This window comes from Rutilus rutilus, assembly GCF_951802725.1.
Source record: "Rutilus rutilus genome assembly, chromosome: 1".
Classification (NCBI taxonomy): domain Eukaryota; kingdom Metazoa; phylum Chordata; class Actinopteri; order Cypriniformes; family Leuciscidae; genus Rutilus; species Rutilus rutilus.
The window spans coordinates 6,287,679-6,308,410 of record NC_140209.1 but is presented as its reverse complement, the minus strand read 5'-3'; the positions used below and the strand labels follow the sequence as shown (position 1 = coordinate 6,308,410).

General features: G+C 37.6%; 3 protein-coding genes across 6 annotated transcripts in view; 1 reads left to right on the top strand and 2 right to left on the bottom strand.

Annotated features, from left to right (window-relative positions):
* LOC311302609 (uncharacterized protein) overlaps positions 1-20,732 on the top strand; it is a 495,915-nt gene that overhangs the window by 228,203 nt on the left and 246,980 nt on the right. The gene's annotated exons all lie outside the window — the stretch shown is intronic.
* Positions 1-20,732, bottom strand: part of LOC311302813 (uncharacterized protein) — a 273,934-nt gene that overhangs the window by 86,581 nt on the left and 166,621 nt on the right. The window lies entirely within an intron of this gene.
* Positions 1-20,732, bottom strand: part of LOC311298519 (uncharacterized protein) — a 42,527-nt gene that overhangs the window by 10,516 nt on the left and 11,279 nt on the right. The gene's annotated exons all lie outside the window — the stretch shown is intronic.

Below are 20,732 nucleotides of genomic sequence, written 5' to 3'. Positions count from 1 at the left end.
CAACAGAGCGCGTCTTCTCATGCTGTTACTATAGTTACTATCACTGACCGGCTACTCACCCGGAGACTTGTTTCGTGGTACTTTTATCACATGGCTTAATGACATCGCAAATATGTTGCGTTGGTTAAACGGTAAGGAAGAGGTCAAACATATTGAGCACTAGTGTTAATTTCGTCAGACGAGACGAGATGAAATATGTTCGTCAACGACCTTTTTTTTTCATGACTAAGACGAGACGATGGCAAGACTGCACCACTGTCCAAAAACGCTGACTAAGACTAAATTAACATGCATTATTGTTGACGAAAAAAGACGAGACGAAAATGTTTTGCATAAAATGAAAACCAAGACAAAATCTCTCTTCATTTTCGTCTTTTTCATCAGCTGTTAACCCCCTGAGGTCGACGGTATCGCCGGCGATACCAGCTCGCTTTTTTTTTTATCAGTGTAAAAGAAACTCATAAATACTCTGTTGACTTTGATTTTCCATAGGAGTTTCTACATCAGTCGATTCTGTTGTGTCCACTTACAATCAAATCAAAACATTGTGCTTTTGTAAAATAAAGAAAATAAACAGGGTGTGCGTTCTGCCTCTGTCGCGGTGAACTTTTTTTTCTTGAGCACGTCTATAAACTGAAACAAAACTCAGTACATGTCACATTTATGAGCCATATACCTTTATAAACATTTAAGTGTGTTCTTTTAAATGATCGGATTCAAAACGAAAACAAATATTCTCTGTTTAAGTCATTTGTATAAAACCAACAAGATGTCCAGCTTCTCAAACGCTTGCTCATTACAGTTAATTTGGCCACGCCCACTCGCACAAAAGAAATTCACATGCAAATCTCCACATGGAACGCGATCGCGCTCATTACCTCAACAACAAAACACTTCACTTCACTTTTCGTCGAGTTTGAAAGACGTGCCTGAGCTTACATTGGATTTAGGCTACCTCAGAAGAAGAAGAACGCGATTTGAAGACAAGAAAGATGTAAGGTAAGAAATTCTTACATATTAGTTTGTTATTGTTGCATAAATGTCACGTTGCAGTTGAACTGTTGCTAGATATATGGGGAATATTATAATATTTAGACCCGTGTTTACTGTTACTGTGTTTGTAGATATCTGCTCAAACGTAGATATGTATATGGTAACCATAATGTTTTATATTTGAGCGCGATCGCGTTTGAATGTATCATATTGTGCTGCGCGATCGCGTTTGAATGTATCATATTTTGCTGCGCGATCGCGTTTGAATGTACTGTATCATATTTTGGATGAAAGCAAAACGCACCAAACGGCTTCATGTTTTTATTATTATCTCATTTCATATCATCATAACGGATGGAGTGGCTCAGTCAGTGTCACACCTGAATGAATGGCTCATTATGCAGAGTCATTATGCAAAGTGGGTGGGACATTGTATTCTCAGGTGTAAACCACTCCTCGTTCACGCCCCCCTCGCATATTGGCTTTCCAAGCAAAACCTGTTTTACATCAATTTAAATCAATGTATGGTTTTATGTGAACGATAAAGCAAGACTATTTTCACATAATTTTGAAGCCAGAAAAATAAACGTGATGCGAGTTCTGCCTTCTCTCTGTCCGTGAAGACCATTCTGAAACGCGTCCGAAAATGAACCATAACTCAGCGAATACTTCTCACACAGACACGTGAGATATGTCTTTATGAAGCTTGAAATCTCTTCTTGTAAATGAAGTAATTTATATAAAAAACAAATGTTTTCAACTCATGTAATCTGTCTGAAAGCAAGGAGAGGTACCGTTTTTCCTTCTGCCTCATTATCTTTATAATCAGCTGCTGCAGCCCCGCCCCCGGCGCGATTCACATGTAAATAGTTTAGGTGATATAGTATGCATCGCATACGCCCCCCCGATCAATGCCATAAAAACACAGTTTCTATCAGACTTACTGACAGTTCATCGCGTTTTGAGTATGGCTCGTTTCTCCGGTGAAGACGCCCTTCAGATGATTCTGGACAGCGAGGAAGAATGCACGATACCGGGTTGTTTCCTCAGAGGAAGATTGTAACAGACGACGAACGGCAGCATTTTGAAGAGCGAATTCCGCCGAGGACACAATTTCGGAGTAAGTTTTACTTAATGTTCGCATTTATGAGGAAAAAAACAATATTACGTGACAGTTCTCCATTATGGACGCAAGCTCTAAGCACTAAAAGACTTTTAAACATTCACAGAGACCTCAAAACAGAAAGTACAAATCCTTTATTTAAAACGAATTTCGTTTTGTATCAGTTGTATCTTAATTTTAATATTTTTTTCATTAACAAATTTCCTGGATTTAAAGTAAATATAGGCAATCACAACATAAGGTCTGAACTGGAGATCATCATGAACCCGTAGCCTACTCGCCTCACATGTCTAAAAAAAAAAATCGAAATATATTTACAGAAAGCTGGTTCTAAACAAAACCATCCAAAACAAAAAAACTATGTAGCCTAATAAATGTGCATTTCTCCGGTGCGTTTACTGCGAAGATCGCGAGTCAAAAGCCTATATATCATCAACTTCATCTTTGCCAGAAGTTAAATTTATATCGAGTTTGTGAATGAATGATGTTGTTTTAGCAAACTGTATTGCTAGACTGAGATGAGTAAAAATCGACTGAAATATGTTGAAATAAAATGTAGGCTATTTGTATAAGCAACGTATTAAACGGCAAATTAAAGGGTTAGTTCACCCAAAAATGACAATTCTGTCATCATTTACTCCCCCTCAAGTTGTTCCAAACCTGTATGAGTTTCTTTGTTCTGCTGAACATAGGGCTGGGCGATATGGCCTAAAAATAAAATCTCCGATTTTATTTTTTTTAATTCGATTTACGATTTTTTTCCGATTCTCCTTATTAAGGAAAGCAATAAGTACAAATGGCAGACAACTTAAAGCAAATTTTGCTTTTATTTAATCAAAAGCAAGACAAATGTAACCCCCATTTCTGGGCTGAATAATAAATAAATGAACACCCTCTTGGAATCAAAGTCCCAGCTGTGTTTTAAGTCACACTTTGTAGTCTAGGAGACAAACATTCACCTTGAGAGTAGCACCATTTTCTAAAGCATCAACAATACATTCAAATCTGAGGAAAACTAGACAGTGACATTTTTCAGTGTATCTAGCCCAAACAATGCAACAACATACAGGGATACATGGGATGAACATGCACTGCATCTTACTCTTAGCAGAATTAAATTTTTCAAACCAAAAACAGAAAAAATACTCTGTCTTCAATTGCACTTTGCATAGAATTTTAAATAATAACATAAAGAGGCAACACCTCTGTCTTGGGTGAAATACTAATGTAAACAAAATTTTAGCAGAGTACAAAATGTGCAAAATAAATAATTCATCAACTCCAACTGAAATTGATAAAGTGCAAACTTTGCTTTAAAAAAATAAATCGTGCCATTTGTGTCCCTGAATGTATGAACAGGAAAGAAAAATCACATTTTGGTTGAGGTGCAGAACATGAACATGATGACTAATTTAAACATTTTTGGCAAGGAAAATCAGCCTGTCCACTGCCTCTGGCTTGAGGCAAGCTCTGCTGCATGTGACAACTCCTCCCCCCACACTGAAAAGCCTCTCAGATGGGGCACTTGTTGCTGGGATACTGAGGTATTTCTTGGCCAGGTGACTGAGCCTTGAGAAGTTGGATTCGTTGCTCTTCCACCACTGCAGTGGATCAGTGTCAGGGTCTGCCTCTGGCAAGAGCAGATAGGTTGCCAGTTCAGTCTCTATTTTAGCTTCTTCCAACTGGTCAGAGGTTGGCACAACACTCTTCTTGAAGAAGGTTGCTAAGGTCTTTTTCCTCTTCTTGGGGTCTGGCTGAGCCCTTGCCTCTTTCTGGTCCACCTGCACAACTGGACCAGGCTGTGGTGTGCTTTTGTCAGTAGGGAAAGACAGAAGTTCACTGACAGCTCTTCTTTTGACTTTCTCCACATTGTCTGGGTCGATGTAGGATGTCCGGAACCTTGGATCCATCAGAGAGGCCATGTCCAAGAGCTCATCCTTGACAGGATCACTGTATTTGTCAACAAGGTATCCCAGTATGTTCCTTTTTATTGTTTTGGTAAGCTTCGTGTCGTTGTCCTCAGGCTGCAAAAGACTGGTTTTGAACAGATGGATAACAGGCTTGATGTATGAGACACTGACATACATTTCACCTGATAGCGCATCCGTAAAGTCTTGGAGTGCTTTAACCGCCCTGTTTACTGACTCCAAAACCTCGATGTCTTGCCAAGAGGGCACAAGATGGCGGCTTTTAACATCAGACCCCAGGACACGGGCTATCGCCTTCTCCTGTTCCAGGAATCGCTCGATCATCTTTTGGCGGGAGCCCCATCTGGTTGGGGATTCTGTTGTTAGCTGATGAGGGGGAAGGCCAAGCTCTGACTGAGCTACACCCAGCTCTCTTCTTTTCTTCCAGCTGTAGGAAAAAGCAGCGACTATCTTTTTGCAAACTCCAATTGCACGATCTATGCGGGGATCCTTAACACCATTCTCTGTATGATAAAGAATAAAACACAAAGACATACATCACTACTGGGGACTTTAATAAATATTAGTCTACATCCATCTAAAAATGATTTCTTTTCTTCTGTATTTCAAAACTTTGTCATTCCAAAACTCACACAATGCAGACAGATACACAAATAGAATTTTTGTTTACTATAGCATATGTGCAGTTTGTGGAGAAATTTGAATCCATTTTATAAAACAATCCATTCGACTGTCTTTATGAATCAAATAGAGATCAAATGGACATGCCATATTGAAACATTCTTGCCGTTTTTTTTTTTTGGCTTATTTTAAAAAACAATTATTTTAATAAATCACGTACAGCACTTAAACTTTTTAAACGGTATATGAACCGCAGTCAAGTAGTCAGACACTCGTCTTTTTTTTACTAAATGTTGGGTTGGCTGACTGAAAAAAAAAGAAGAAGGAAAAAAAAAGGATAGGATTTTTTTTTTTTTTTTAAGCGTCTGCTAAATGACAGTAGTAGTAGTAAAGACGAGCGTCATCTAGCTTGACTGCGGTTTGGATGAGGATATTGTGCTCTGTCAAAATTGAATATTTTATTTTACTTATTGTTAGACTTACCAATAGCGTTGTGTAGTTTGTGTCCAAAGCATTGGAGGTTTGGCCACCCGTTCACTCTCAGGGCTTTAATCATGTTGGTGCCGCTGTCAGTTGTCATGCAGCATAGACGATTCTCAGACAGGTTCCAGCAGTCGAGAGCGTCTCTCAGTCCCTTGGCAACAAGTTCACCGGTGTGGTCCTCGGGAAAGTATGACGTTTGGAGGGAAATACTCCGCAAATCCCACGCATTGTTAATGAAATGCACCGTTAAACTCATATAAGGTTGCATAGTCCGACTGGACCACATGTCGGTTGTTGCCGAATAAAAGGACAGCTCCTCCAGTTCTCTGCTGACTTTCTTTCGTGTGCTGTTGTACAGCTGGGTCAAGGAGACTTCACTGAAGTACTTGCGGCTGGGTAGCTCATATCTGGGGTCTAAGGTTTTAATCAAATTAATAAACCCCGTCTTCTCCACGGTATATATGGGTACCATGTCTTTGGCTATGTGCAAAGCGACCGCTTCGGTGATTGTTCTCCACCACGCCCCTTTCCTGTCATATGCGGTGCCTTGTGCAAAGGATTCGGCTACAGTTAGCTGTTTTTTTTTAGCTAAGGTTTGTTGGTCACTGCTGTTTTGTTCGTCTCGGAGAGACTGACATTTTTCATATTCGGCAGGATGTCTCTGTTTCAGGTGTTGGAATAGGTTTGTGGTACTGCTGCCTTTGATTGCGATGGGCTTTAGGCAAATGTTGCAGCGTGGGGTATCTTGCTCCACGTCTGTCGCAGCAAACCCATACCAGTTCCAAACAACAGATGATTTTATTCCTTTCTTGGGAACAAACTTCCCACTCTCACCGGTAGCCATGTTGTCGCTTGCTGTTGCTGTTTAGTGTGTGCTATGATGTTGTTGTTGTCGCTTACCATACACTGCTATGTGAAAGTAATGCTACGGAAGCTCCGGGGAGCCAAAAATGCGCCATTACACAAAAACTCGATTTACTTATTTTTTAAATCGTCCGCAACAAAAAATTCGAATTAATTCATTCAATCGATTTTTCGCCCAGGCCTAGCTGAACACAAAGGAAGATATTTGGAAAAATGTTTGTAATCAACAGATCTCGGTCACCATTGACTACCATAGTATATTTTTTTCCTACTATGGAAATCAATGGTGACCGAGATCTGTTGACTACAAACATTCTTCCAAATATCTTCCTTTGTGTTCAGCAGAACAAAGAAACTCATACAGGTTTGGAACAACTTTAGGGGGAGTAAATGATGACAGAATTTTCATTTTTGGGTGAACTAACCCTTTAACATGCACTAATATTTCATGAAAACAACGTTACAGTCAGGCGAAATATGAAAGACAACATTTTGTTTAGTAGATTGGGTAGGCTACAGTTTTTACTGTAGAATATACTGCCTCGTCAAATAAGCTTTTGTTTAGCAATTTCTATAAAATAGCCTACTATTTTTGTAAAAAATAAAGTCATCAACTAAGATGTTAGCCGTTCCAATGTTGGCTATATTCAAAGTAATGAATACATAGATAAAATGTAGGCCTATAATCTTTTTTTTTTTTTTTACAAAGAAAGAGTACACTTGAAATATTGTTGAAATTGTAATTATTGTTGTAATTGTAACCTTTTTAATAAAATAGCAAAACATATTTACAAGATAGATGTAAGCAAAATCTTAAATGGTCAATATAAGTCTTCTTCTAAATAAATCTTTTGTCCTTGCATTGTGGCTCAGTCAGTCAGAGTCACACCTGAATGAATGGCTAATTATGCAGAGTGGGTGGGACATTGGACATTCCAAGGTGTAAACCACTCCTCGTTCACGCCCACTCGCATATTGGCTTTCCAAGCAAAACCTGTTTTACATCAATTTAAATCAATGTATGGTTTTATGTGAACGATAAAGCAAGACTAGTTTCACATAATTTTGAAGCCAGAACTCGAAGGAAGAACATCCATTAGTCAAAAGTCTTATTCATGCATATTTATTATGAGTTTTGGGGTCTTATTTCAGCAACTTTCATTTTTATTTTTTTCAATAACCACGCATAAGCATTATTCTCTTAAAAATAAAAAAATATACATGCATGGTGATCACATATTTTGGTAGCCCTGTTTGTGCTATATAGAGTGAATTTACACCTTTGCCATTAACATGTTTATAAATAACTGAAAAAAGCACAAATGTCAGAGCATGTCAGAACACCTCCAGGGCCCAGAAAACCGCTCAGACTCCAGAGGGTTAACGTTAAACCTTTAAAATATTCAGAATGAGTTCGGATCCCCTTTATTACATTTCTACCTACTAAACAAATCAATAATTTGAGACAAAATTATGATTTAAAAAGGAGTTTATTGATTTAAAAACGATTGTATTGCTTCCGCTAAAGAAAATAGTGCGCTCCGTCTCTACTGTTAGAATCTTGTGTTCATGGCAACGCTCTGTTTTTCATGGCAACGGTGTTAGCAGCGGTCTGTTATCAAGAAATAAAATAGTGTGTGCGTAGAAAGAATTCGTCCACACGCCGCTCAAAAAACAAACAATAAAAACAACAACAAAAAATGCTGAGCGGAAGTCCACCGTCTAGACAGGCTTTTTGTGTTAAATTATATTTCCTGTTGCTGCGCAGGCTCTTTTATTGTACATGACAGCTTATGTCTCGATGACCAGTCCGTTGCATTACGATTAAAAGCAGTATCAATAAAGTAAAAAATGTGATGTGCAGTCAAGCTCGAGTCCTAAATCAGAATTTGAAAACCAGACACGTTTAACATTTGCATTCAACAAAAATCATTCAACAAGTGTATTTTGTCAGGTAATTATGGCATTTAACCAATGTTTGAGATATGTGAAACACACTTTTTTTACTGAAATGTTTATCAGTAATAATCTTAGTAATAATGTGTTATTTTAAAAAATATATATAATTTGACAAACTAGACTAAAATATATTGAGTTCTTTTTTGACTAAAACTAGACTAAAATTAAAAGTCTTTTAGTCGACTAAAACTTGACTAAGATACCTTGAGTTTTCTTTTGACTAAAACTAGACTAAAATGACGAGACTTTTAGTCGACTAAAACTTGACGAACAAAAATAGATATGTGAATGACTAAATATGACTAAAACTAACAAGGACATTTGGCACAAGACTAAGACTAAGACTAAATTAAAAATAGGTGACGAAATTAACACTATTGAGCACCAAGCCGGCCCTGCATCTCCTCCATCGAACCCGAGTAGGACTACAATCCCCGAGTTTGATGTGAGTACAATTTAAATATATTTTTTAATTTGTATTAGTCATTGGATTTGTAAATGTAAAGCATACATTTAGATTTCAATATTTGTGGTCTTTTTTCTTAGTCTAATTTAGGGTTACCAGACTTTCACGTTTTGTGGGGACATTCTCAGTTATTGGTTCAGTGTTCATTTCGTCGACGAATAATTTATTATTTTCCTCAACATTTTTTTCACAGACGAAAACGAGACGATAACTAAATAAAAACTAGTTTTGCATGACAAAAACTATGACACAAATCTATTGACATTTTCATCAACGAATAAAAACTAGACAAAAATGTTAGATAGTGACGATTTGGAAAGCGATCCAGTCAGAACTGATGTCCTGTGTTGGTGGTAGATGCACATTTGTACTGTAACGTGCTGATCTACCCAGCCGCACATGGATTGACATGCGCTGCATGTCTCATAAAACATTAAAAAATGTAAAAGTCTGGGAGAATGAATCTATTTGGGTACGGTTTTCTGTGCGCACACACCCGACCCGAAGCGTGCAGCCATGCACATAGACACCTATACAGCGTGTGAGTACTGAATTGAGCTCTTTCGTGTCTGAATGGACAAATACACACAACATTATGGCAAAATGTCCGTTTTGGAGAGTATTCACGTAAACTATGTTGGTTATGTCTTAAACAGTTTTGAGTGTATCGTATGTGCATCTGTGCATTTGGATCTGCATGTCATTGGACATGATCCGATGTCTTAAAGTGACAGTGGGTAATAAACCTAATGCGGTCTGTGTCCTAAATATTGATCAAGCAACAAAAGAAAAAGAGAAAAGCATTCACTGCTCATTAATAGCTTTAATATGGATTCATTATATTTAATTCATACAAATAAATATGTCTGTTCTACTTTAGGAAAAGTGGTTTTATTTAATTTTAATATTTTTTAAGTCACAGTAGTTAAATCTGTATCTGTATTGTATGTTCAAACTTTGAAATCATTTATATTAACCGGTGTTTTCTCTGGAAGTATGTGGGTTTGGAAATTTTAGAGAAATTCTAAATTAATGCATTACAATTGAACTAAACCCATTATAGGCCTGAAGCCTGCCAGCATGAGCTATGAATTTGAATCAATTAATGAAGCTATGAATCAATTAATTTTCTTCTTCTTTATGGCTATGCAACGAAACAGATAAGAAAATTTCTTCCTGAATGGAAAAAGTGCTATTCGTTCACTGAATATGATGAACCTGCACAACTGATGTACTGCAAAACATGCAGGAGCTGCCCAGCTCAGGCCATGGGGTAACTGGACAGAAAGTCAGAGTGAGGAGCATCAAAGAGCATGCAGCCACGATTGCACACAAATCAGCTGATGATGCCCTACAAGCAAGAGCTCACCCAGAAAGAGGAGCACTAGTGGCACTTTTTGACAAAATGGAGGCAGCAATACAGGAAAAGATGGTGAAACTCTTCAACATAGCCTACTTCATTGCCAAAGAGGAGGCGGCCTTCACCATGTTCCCCAAGCTGGTGGCTCTTCATCACACCAACGGCCTGGACCTCGGCAATACATATAGCAATGACCAGGCATGTTCATCACAGTCATCGGTATGCCTTTCATTGAGGAGCTTCAGGAAAAGTTGCGATCAGCCAGGTTCTTTTCTATCGTGTCTGACTCTTCAGTTGACCGATCAGTGAAGGACCAGGAGCTAATCTATTGCGTCTACCTCCAGAATGGCAAACCAGTGAACCACCTTATCCATATTGTTGCCCTGGACCATGCCCATAGCCAGGGCATTTTGGATGCCATTCTGGCTGGACTGTTGAAGGTTGGAGTGGGTGAGGAGTACCTGAAAAAACGTCTGGTTGGGTTTGGGGGTGTGATGGTGCTGCCGTAATGCTGGGTGTGAACAACGGAGTGACCGCCAGACTTCAGCGTTTGTGCCCGTCCATTGTCTCAATCTGGTGTGTGGCTCATCGTCTAGAGCTAGCTGCTCTAGACTGTGTCAAACAGGTTCCTCAGCTGCAAGACATTAAGCAAACACTAAGTGCCATCCACAAGCACTACACCTGCTCTGCGAAGGCCTTACGGGAGCTTCAAGAGATCAGCAAGGCGATGGAGATCTCAATTGTGAGGCCAGGCAACATTGAAGGTACTCGCTGGCTACCACACGTCACATGCATTGGAGGCATTGATGAGGAACTACAGGCCCATCTTGGTACACTTTGAGAACCATGCCAGTGACCCTAATGACAGGGAAGCAAGTGCAGCCATGAAGGGGAGAGCAAAGCTTGTGCAGCACACCCTGAAACAGTACAATATGCTGCTATTCATCCACCTCATGCTGGATGTCTTGCAAGAACTGAAGCACCTCAGCCTCCTGTTCCAGCAAGAAGGCCTCACATTGCAGATGGTCTCAGATGGACTGCAGACAACATCCCTGGCTCTTGTGGCCATGCAGGTGAGAATTCTTTTTTAGATTTGGCATTATTAGGTGCTAAATGTCGGGTGGAAAACCTTATTTGTCATTGACCCATATACATACACATTTAACTATGTTATAATGAAGATGACGACAACTTCAAAAACCTCAAGCTTCGCCTCACCAACAGCTTCTGTGAGTTTGTGTCAGAGCGTTTCAAAAGTCTGGAGACCGGCGTTCTGAAGGCAACCTCCACACTCTTTGACCTGTCCAATTGGCCAGAAGACACTACTGATCTGGCAACATTTGGCACAGCTGAGATTAATGCCTTCATGGAGCATTTCCATCCCATACTTGGCTTAACCTTAAGATTCTTGTTTCCCGTCACTACAGGCACCTTGATTCCCAGGTGCTGTGGCAGCGGCTGATTCAGGGTGCCATTGGAAGGAATGGCCAGTTTCAGCACATGCAGGTGGTAGCAGAGATCAGCCTTTTCCTCCCCATGATCTCCTCTTGCTGTGAGCGTGGCTTCTCCAGCATGAAGAGGATCAAGTCAGCCTGGAGGTCCTGCCTGTCCAATGAGATGCTCAACAGCCTCCTTCAAATCTCTGTTCATGGCCCCCCTGCACAACACTATGACTCTGTGAAAGCAGTGACCAAGTGGTGGAGTAGTGGCTTCAGGGTACGAAGACCTCAGTACAAAGACTGAGACGGAGACACAGAAATTCCCCCAAATTCTGCGTTCTAGAGAAGTCATATTACACTTTTTAAAGCCCTTTCTCTTAATAACACGTTTCCAGATGATCAGCTATGACACAGTACCACTTTGAGATATGTAGTTACCAGTATTTATTTGTTATTGTTTAATCCAACAAACTCAACCAACTCATGTTTTATGAGCTCAACGTTTTGAGTTTTATGTATTTTTCCCATATATGTAATTTTCGTATATGTAAAAAAAATAAAAAAGATTTGTTCTGCATGAATACAAAAAAGCATTTAACTCCTGCTATTTTTTATTAAATCTGTTTTCTTTTACCTGTTTACAGATAACTACTTTGAATGGAGCTAAATAAATATAATATATATCAAACATTTTAATGGTGTTTTTTTTATGTGACTAACAACTAACAACTATGGATGATAATAAAGTACAGAAACAACATGTTTATTTTGGGACGGTTGACATTCACCTTAGGACAGTTCAAATTGTTTTTCAGGACGGTTCCAGGACGGAGGTGAAAAAAGTTAATCTGGAGCCCTGCTTTAAATTAACTATTTTATTATCTTTATCTGTGTCCTACATGTTTAACACAACCCTGTTACTCCTGACATGATTTCCCTCCTTTTAAAAACAGAGCATTTCTTAAAACTGTGACACACAGGAAGTGACATCATCTGGGCTCTTTCTACTGCATGATTGGAAGACAAGAAAATAATATCAATCCATTGTCTCAGTTTTTACACAAACTGTAGCACTGACTGTATTCATCAACCCTGTTACCAAAGTTATGTAAGAAGAATATCTATAACTATGAATAACTTGTATGATATTTAACAAATACAACTTTATCAGTAACTTGGTGTTTACTGACTATGTAAAATAAAACAGTTAAAATAGTATTTAGCTTGATCTGATGTTGACAATCAATATAAAATTCTCAAACCTCCCTTTACTGACCATTTGTTGAAAAAACAAAAAAAACAGCAGGGCTCCAGACTGTGACCAATTGGTCGCATTTTGCTACCATTTTTCCTGCAGGTGTGACAAATATACATTTAGGAATATTTACAATGAATGCAAACAAAATGAAAGTGGAACGAAAATGCGTTACTCATTTATGCTTCACGGATCGTTTATTAGTTCAAAACCAATCATAAACAGCGCAGCGCCCCAAACTTGCCAGGCGCGGGCCGATCTCGATCACACAACACTGTTACTAGGAGATCCAGACTCTGGAGATCCAGTGAAGAAATCCACTGAATTCGCCTCAGAATTAATAACATCATCGCTGCGAGATCCAGTGAGAAACATTTCAATTCGACGCAGAGTTCTGTTATAAACCTAGCCTGGTTCTTAAACCTAGCCTTTAGGGCTGCAACAACTAATCGATAAAATCGATAATAATCGATTATGAAAATCGTTGTCAACGAATGTCATTGTCGATTAGTTGGTCTGCTCACGTCACGGGGAGCGTTCCTGATGACGTCACTTTCATGACAACGCAGTCACGCGAAATGGCAGAGAGTAATCGGAGAGAAACATCAGCACGGCAAGCAAAAAGTGTATATTCTCATTATATGAAGATGTGAAAATGGTATAGTCTAGTTTAATTCAATGCTACTGTGTAAACAGCTTTGTTTACTAATTTCGGGACAGTCACACTAACTTAGATCTATTTTGTATCGAGCATCAGGGTGCGCAATCAGTTCGCTCGCAACATAAGTGATGGATTAAAATAGCGCTACCGCAGAAATAGGTTAAATTAAATGGTGTTTACAAAGTGAAGCACTAAATATAAAGGCAGTTAATAACAGCAGCAGTAAAATATTGTTTTTTAGTCACTGTAGTCAGTGGTTTTCAGCGAATGCTTGTGCAGTAATACATCATTTTTCCTGTACTTTTAATCAAGCCTGTTGTCAGCTGCGTACCTCCATTCCGCTCTCTTTTTATAGCATTTGTCTACTATGTAAGGGATAATCCCGCTTATTACATGGCTACCCACCAAATAAATCAATAATTTTACACAAAATATTGATTTAAAAAGGAGTTTATTGATTTAAAAATTATTGTATTGCTTCCGCTAAAGAAAATAGTCCGTTCCGTCTCTACGGTTAGAATCCTGTGTCCATAGCAACGCTCTGTTTTTCTGGTGTGTTATACTTCGCAGCGGTCTGTTATCAAGAAATAACAGATTGCATTCTATATAAGAATGCAAAATCTGCTGCTTAATATCTTATTACAAACATGTTTGTGTCCTAATTTCATAATGTGAAGTTTATATGAGCAGCGCAACTCAATATTTTGTTTTGTTTATTTATATTTTGGACATTTAAAGAAGTTTTACTGTTTAAAAACTGGACAAACTTTTGTGTTTGGGGTTTAAAATGTAAAAATGAAAGATTATATTAGTAAAACTCAATGTGTGGCTTTTGCACTTTTTAAAGTACACTTTTACACATAAATACCCTGATTTAGGGTTTTATTTAGTTATAAACAAAAATCAAATTGAATAAAAAAAAAAACCTATCCGATTAATCGATTAATCGAAAAAATAATCGTCCGATTAATCGATTATCAAAATAATCGTTAGTTGCAGCCCTACTAGCCTTCATTTCATTTGTACAGAGAGTCTGGCCTCTCTCCATTGACAAGCGTTAACTTCCTTGTAGGCGGGTATTCTGTTGAAGTTTAAAACTATTAGATCTGCCATAACCAATCGCTAACCTTTGACCGTGACGTAACCCAACAACTCAAACTATCGCACGACCTCAACGTCATCATTCTCAGCCACTCCTTCTGTTCGCTGATTGGACCGCCAAAAAATGATCAGAGAAAACTAAAGAATACACCACATCCCAGACGTAGTTATGTTCGGTACACTGCGAAGAAATAAAAAAGTGAAATCAACAAGAAGAGCCAAAAGAACCCAGTTCTATAAAATCATGATGATAAATGTATGTTTAGTTTTTTTATACTGCAATTTTTATAAAATGTTTACAAAACACTAAATACGTTAGGACGTTTTACTTTATATTTCAAAGTGCTTAATTTTAAAAGTACTTAATTTCAAAATATGACCATACGCAATCCACGCATTCTGAACACGTGATCTTCTGCAATGCCCACATGTAAAACCAGTGGTGGACAGTAACGAAGTAAATGTAATTCGTTACTGTACTTAAGTAGTTTTTTTGCGTATCTGTACTTAAGTATTTCAATTTTGGGAGACTTTTACTTTTACTCCACTACATTTCAAAGTCAAATATCTTACTTTTTACTCTACTACATTTTCAAAATCAGTCGTTCCTTTTTATTTACGAGTGGATAAAAACTACTAAAACGAGCCACCAATCACAGTACATCGCACGCTTTTGCCCCTGCAAAGCTTGTGAAACAATATAGTTTGAGCAACAGTCATATAAATATACTGTATGACATACATGTATGAGATATATTTATTTATTGATTTATATTTATATACAGAGGATAATCATGGAATTTTTTTTTGTAATGTATGTCTAATATAGCCGACTTTGTATTGTTATTAAAGGGGGGGTGAAATGCTATTTCATGCATACTGAGTTTTTTACACTGTTAAAGAGTTGGATTCCCATGCTAAACATGGACAAAGTTAAAAAAATTAAATTGTACGTTTGAAGGAGTATTTCTGTTCCAAAAATGCTCCTTCCCGTTTGTCACAAGTTTCGGAAAGTTTTTTTCGAGTATGGGCATGTGTGACGTCAGATGTAACGGAATTTCCTTATATGGGTCCTAAGGGGACTTCTGCCGGAAGAACCGCGGGCACGCGCGCACTCGTAGACCAGAGCAAGAGAGCGAAAGCAGTACGCCCATCAAAGCGCTGTGCTCGGCTTTAGGGAAGTCAATTGTTTTATAAACAAAGCCCAGATCGACGGATTTGCAGATCGTCTAATGCTTATAAGGATCGAGCAGTCACAATGATAAAGGTTCGCGGTCGTGCGTTGGAACCGGACGGTGAGTAAAACTGCTTCTATTGACACTGTGTGTTGTTAGCTAACGTTAGGCGGGTAAGCACAGCTTTAGCTTCGCCCATACGGCCCGCCTCCAGCCGCTCGTTTTTTTCCGGAAAGACTCGGTCCAGCCTATCTTTCTTTTATAAATATAATAAAACTAAAGACTTTTTGGAGATATGAAGGATGCAATACTACTCTATAGGTACTCAAGATTAACAGGAGATTGAGTGAAAATGAGCATTTCACCCCCCCCCCCCCCCTTTAAGTCCAAAGTTCAGTGTTTTGTCAGATCAAATTTGCCATTAAGAACATAAACAGCAGTTATGTGCCAGTATTGCATTTATAATCAATTTGTAAATCATTAAGCTAGCATAAAGCTTGTGAAACAATATAGTTTGAGCAACAGTCATAAATATACTGTATGACATAAAAAAATATAAATAAATAATATATATATATAAATATATATAAATATATATATATAAATAAATCATTAAGCTAGCATAAAGCTTGTGAAACAATATAGTGTGAGCAAGTCATATAAATATGCTGTATGACATAAATAAATATAAATAAATAATATACTGTATATATGTGTATATATATATATATATATATATATATATATATATATTGATTTATTGATTTATATTTATATAGACCCTTTTACAGTTGGTAAACACGGTGACGTATTTGTGTGGGCGGAGCTTAGCTGGAGGCAGAAAGATCTCTCTGGCCGCTTCACTAACGTTAGTTTGCAAGTTTTGTTAGCTTGTTTTTTATCAATGACTGGAGAAAATCCGATTTTGTCTTAATGTGCAAGGTCACTCACTGTCCAGGACGCCGATTGTTATTTGCAAAAGTTAATTTTAACGGACGGAACCAGATGACCGTACACGCTCAGTCAATGGACGAACTGACAGGATTAACGTTAACGCTACCTCCGGTTGAGTGGCCTGACTTCTACACCTACCCGATAGAGAAACCGATGGTAAAGAGAAACTGAGGACATATAAATATATTTAGATGCCTATAATATAACTATGTGCTGAATGGTCATGTAAATACTTGTGTGGTGCGATCCGCAGTTCTGCCTAGCCAGCGCCAAGAAGACAACAATAAAGAGTGACACTACGGTGCAATTTTAATGATATGAATATTTTCTAGAAATAAAAATTCCAGATACAGCATACTCATTTTTCATTGATTCTTGCACCCAAGAACACAACAAGATGACTTTTAATAATAAAAATAATAATTTAAGCTCCTTATTATGTAGCCAAATCTGTGCTGGTTTGTATTGGCCGCCTCCAGTTTTCCGATTGTTTTGCCTCCAGCTAGCGCCGTGACGTAACTGTGACGTCGGCGCAAAAGGGGTCTATACAGAGGATAATCATGGAAAAAAAATGTTGTAATAAATCTAATATAGCCGACTTTGTATTGTTATTAAGTCCAAAGTTCAGTGTTTTGTCAGATCAAATTTGCCATTAAGAACATAAACAGCAGTTATGTGCCAGTATTGCATTTATAATCAATTTGTAAATCATTAAGCTAGCATAAAGCTTGTGAAACAATATAGTTTGAGCAACAGTCATAAATATACTGTATGACAAAAAAATATAAATAAATAATATATATATATAAATATATATATATAAATAAATCATTAAGCTAGCATAAAGCTTGTGAAACAATATAGTGTGAGCAAGTCATATAAATATGCTGTATGACATAAATAAATATAAATAAATAATATACTGTATATATGTGTGTGTATATATATTAGGGGTGTAACGATACGCGTATTCGTATCGAACCGTTCGGTACGAGGCTTTCGGTTCGGTTTTCGGTACGCACTGCGTACCGAACGGTTCGTTGGACCATTTTTTCTGCCGACCAAAATTTCTTTATTTCAAATAAAGGCGCGTCGCGGGTGGCAAGCGCGCTCATAGAGGCTGCCGCGACCACAACATCAACTGTGAAGCGGGACTCGCGAGCCCTGTGCGCGAGCCTAATCAAGCAACACCACACAGCGCTGAGATCCAGACCAGTAAAGAAAGCGTTTGAATTTCAAATGCTTTTTGAAGTCGCCACTTAAGTAATAACATCGCTGCGAGATCTAGTGAGAAACATTCACATTTCTCTGTTATTAACGGATCAAACAGCGCTGATGTGGAAACCATGGGAAGAAACATCGTGCCATGAATGAATGAACTGGACGATGTCCACAGATCAGCAACATTCACCGTGGATTTACTGTAGTAACACTAACTGCAAGGTATGGAAGTTTGTCAGGCTATAATGCTTTCAAGTAACATTACGTCGGTTTTATTTTGACATTATGAATACAATTGCTGCCCTCAAATGTTAATCTGATTCTGAACTAAAATAAACCTTTGTTTATACAATATTACATTTCATTTTGTCCAAGGAGCTGTTTTGTTTTATATGCTCATAATAAGAATCAAGTATAGCTCCATTAGTAAATTATTAACAAAGAAAATAAATAAAAAAATCATACTTTATGATGTTAGTTTCATTAAATAAAATAATAATTAAAAAAATAATAATTCAAGGAAATTTCTCTGGCATTTATTTATTTTTGCTGTATGGAAAACGTACCGAACCGAACCGTACCGAACCGTGACACAAGTGTATCGTATCGAACCAAACCGTGAATTTTGTGAACCGTTACACCCCTAATATATATATATTGATTTATATTTATATACAGAGGATAATCATGGAAAAAATTTTTTGTAATAAATCTAATATAGCCGACTTTGTATTGTTATTAAGTCCAAAGTTCAGTGTTTTGTCAGATCAAATTTGCCATTAAGAACATAAACAGCAGTTATGTGCCAGTATTGCATTTATAATCAATTTGTAAATCATTAAGCTAGCATAAAGCTTGTGAAACAATATAGTTTGAGCAACAGTCATATAAATATACTGTATGCTGCCTGTCATAGGCTAAATTGTCCATCACGTGTGAATTACTGAAAATAACCATATAAAAGCATCAGATTTGTAACATTGTGATAAAACATCCACATACAGCAGACAAATATATAACACGCTTTAGCTAAAGCATTAAGAATGAGGTCAACAATAGCAGTTCTTCTTCTGTACAAATGTCTTATATTCGCTCCGAATGCTGCAGGTTTGACCATCACACCAGAACCGACCGCTTCTGAATTGAGTGCTCAAGATGAAATCAAACACTTCACTTGTCCTTTGAGTATATGCATAGACCTACTGAAGGAGCTTGGAGCCACAGAGACACGACTCAAAGCTCTGGAAGTCAGTCAGCAGGAGCTGATGTCCAGACTTGCTAACAGTGAAGCTCAGATTGAGGAAATCAAAATGGAAAACCAAGGTAAGACTGATGTTTTTGAGGGTCTAATACACTGAAAAACAATTGGTATAGGATATACTTTGTTATTATTTATGAAACTTACAAGCGATTTCTCAGTGAAATTTGTTTCCAAGAAATGGCAAGTTTCATACTGAATTAAAACAGTCTTGGAGTGATATTTGTGATTATTAAGAGGGTATATGTTCTCCTCAGGCAGACCAAATGTGGCGTTTTCAGCTTCATTAGGATCAAATGGTTTCTTTGGACCAGTTAACACAGATACAACACTGGTTTACAAGAAGGTCTTCATTAATGTTGGTGATGCCTACAACCAGGCCACAGGTATTGTTAATTCACACTGCTGAAAACTGAATCAACACCTTTATAATTCATGTCTACAGCTGTTAAATGGAGATCTGTCTCACATCTCACTCTTTAACAGGGATTTTCACTGCACCGGTACGGGGAGTTTACTATTTCAGTTTCTTCTACCATTGTGGAACTAAACATTCAACAGGGTTGTTCTTGTTTAAGAATGGAAAGCCAGAAGCAAAAACACAACATAACAAGAGTAGTGATTCTTCACAGAATGGAGGCAACGGCTTAATTCTGCTGTTGGAGAAAGGGGATCAAGTCTATATCAAACTCGAAAAGAGCAAATGGATCTGGGATGTAGAAAATGTCACCGTGTTCAGTGGTTTTCTTATCGATGCCATATAAATAAAATACACCCTGGGAACAAGCAGAAGAGTTATACAACATGTTATGGGTTTAGAGGTTAAGGTGAAATATCAGGCTACTTAATCAGGGGGGGGGCTGCTCTGTGGTTTCAATGGCGCATGACAAAGTAAACACTGTAATAAATAAATCATGTAATATTTGTGTAGACATTATAATACTGGAATGCAGAAATACTACACAGAACAAACTGTCATATTACTTGAGGGAGCAATAAATACATAAATGGAATAATTCTTGTGCTGCCTGTCAGGTTTTATGAGAATGTGCTGTCTGTATGTTTCTTTTTTTTTTTATTCACACCACAGCAGTATGTATCTTTATACAAATCTTAAATGTATTTTCTTCAAAAGGCAAATAAAATTGGATCTTCATTTTAAATGGATAGTGTTACGACCTGTGTTTATGTAGCTTTTTTTTTTTTTTTTTTTTTTACACTATCTTTGTTGATTTTAGAAACATTTACATAAAAAAACAAACAAACAAAAAAAACATCTATACTATACACAAGTCAAAACAATGGTACATTAATATCATGGCATGGTGCATGCTATGCCTGCTTACACAGAAAATAAACTATTTGGTTCAGCTTCTTTCAAAAATCATATAAAGGGGTTCCATACTTTGAAAAACTTTTCAGGTTTTCCCATAACAATATATGTGAGTTTCTCCAAAGCCAAACAACAAGACACTTCCTGTAACCATTATTTAAAATTAGGGCTTTCTGTGTTTTTCCAATGCCGAGCGACTACAAATTTTGCTTGTAATAAACAGAAGGTCAACATTTTCTTACCAAAGCTAGTTAACCCTCTGGGGTCTGAGGTGTTTTTGGGGTCCTTGAGATGTTCTGACATGCCCTGACATTTGTACTTTTTTCAGTTGCTTATAAACATATTAATGGCAAAGGTGTAATTACACTCTATTTAGCACAAACAGGGCTACCATAATATGTGAGCAACATGTATGTTTGTATTTTTGAGAGAATAATGTTTATGCATGGTTATTGAAAAAACACATACTAAATATGTGTCAATAAGACTTTTGACTAATGGATGTTGTCGACTAATGGATCACGCCGGCGTGATTGCC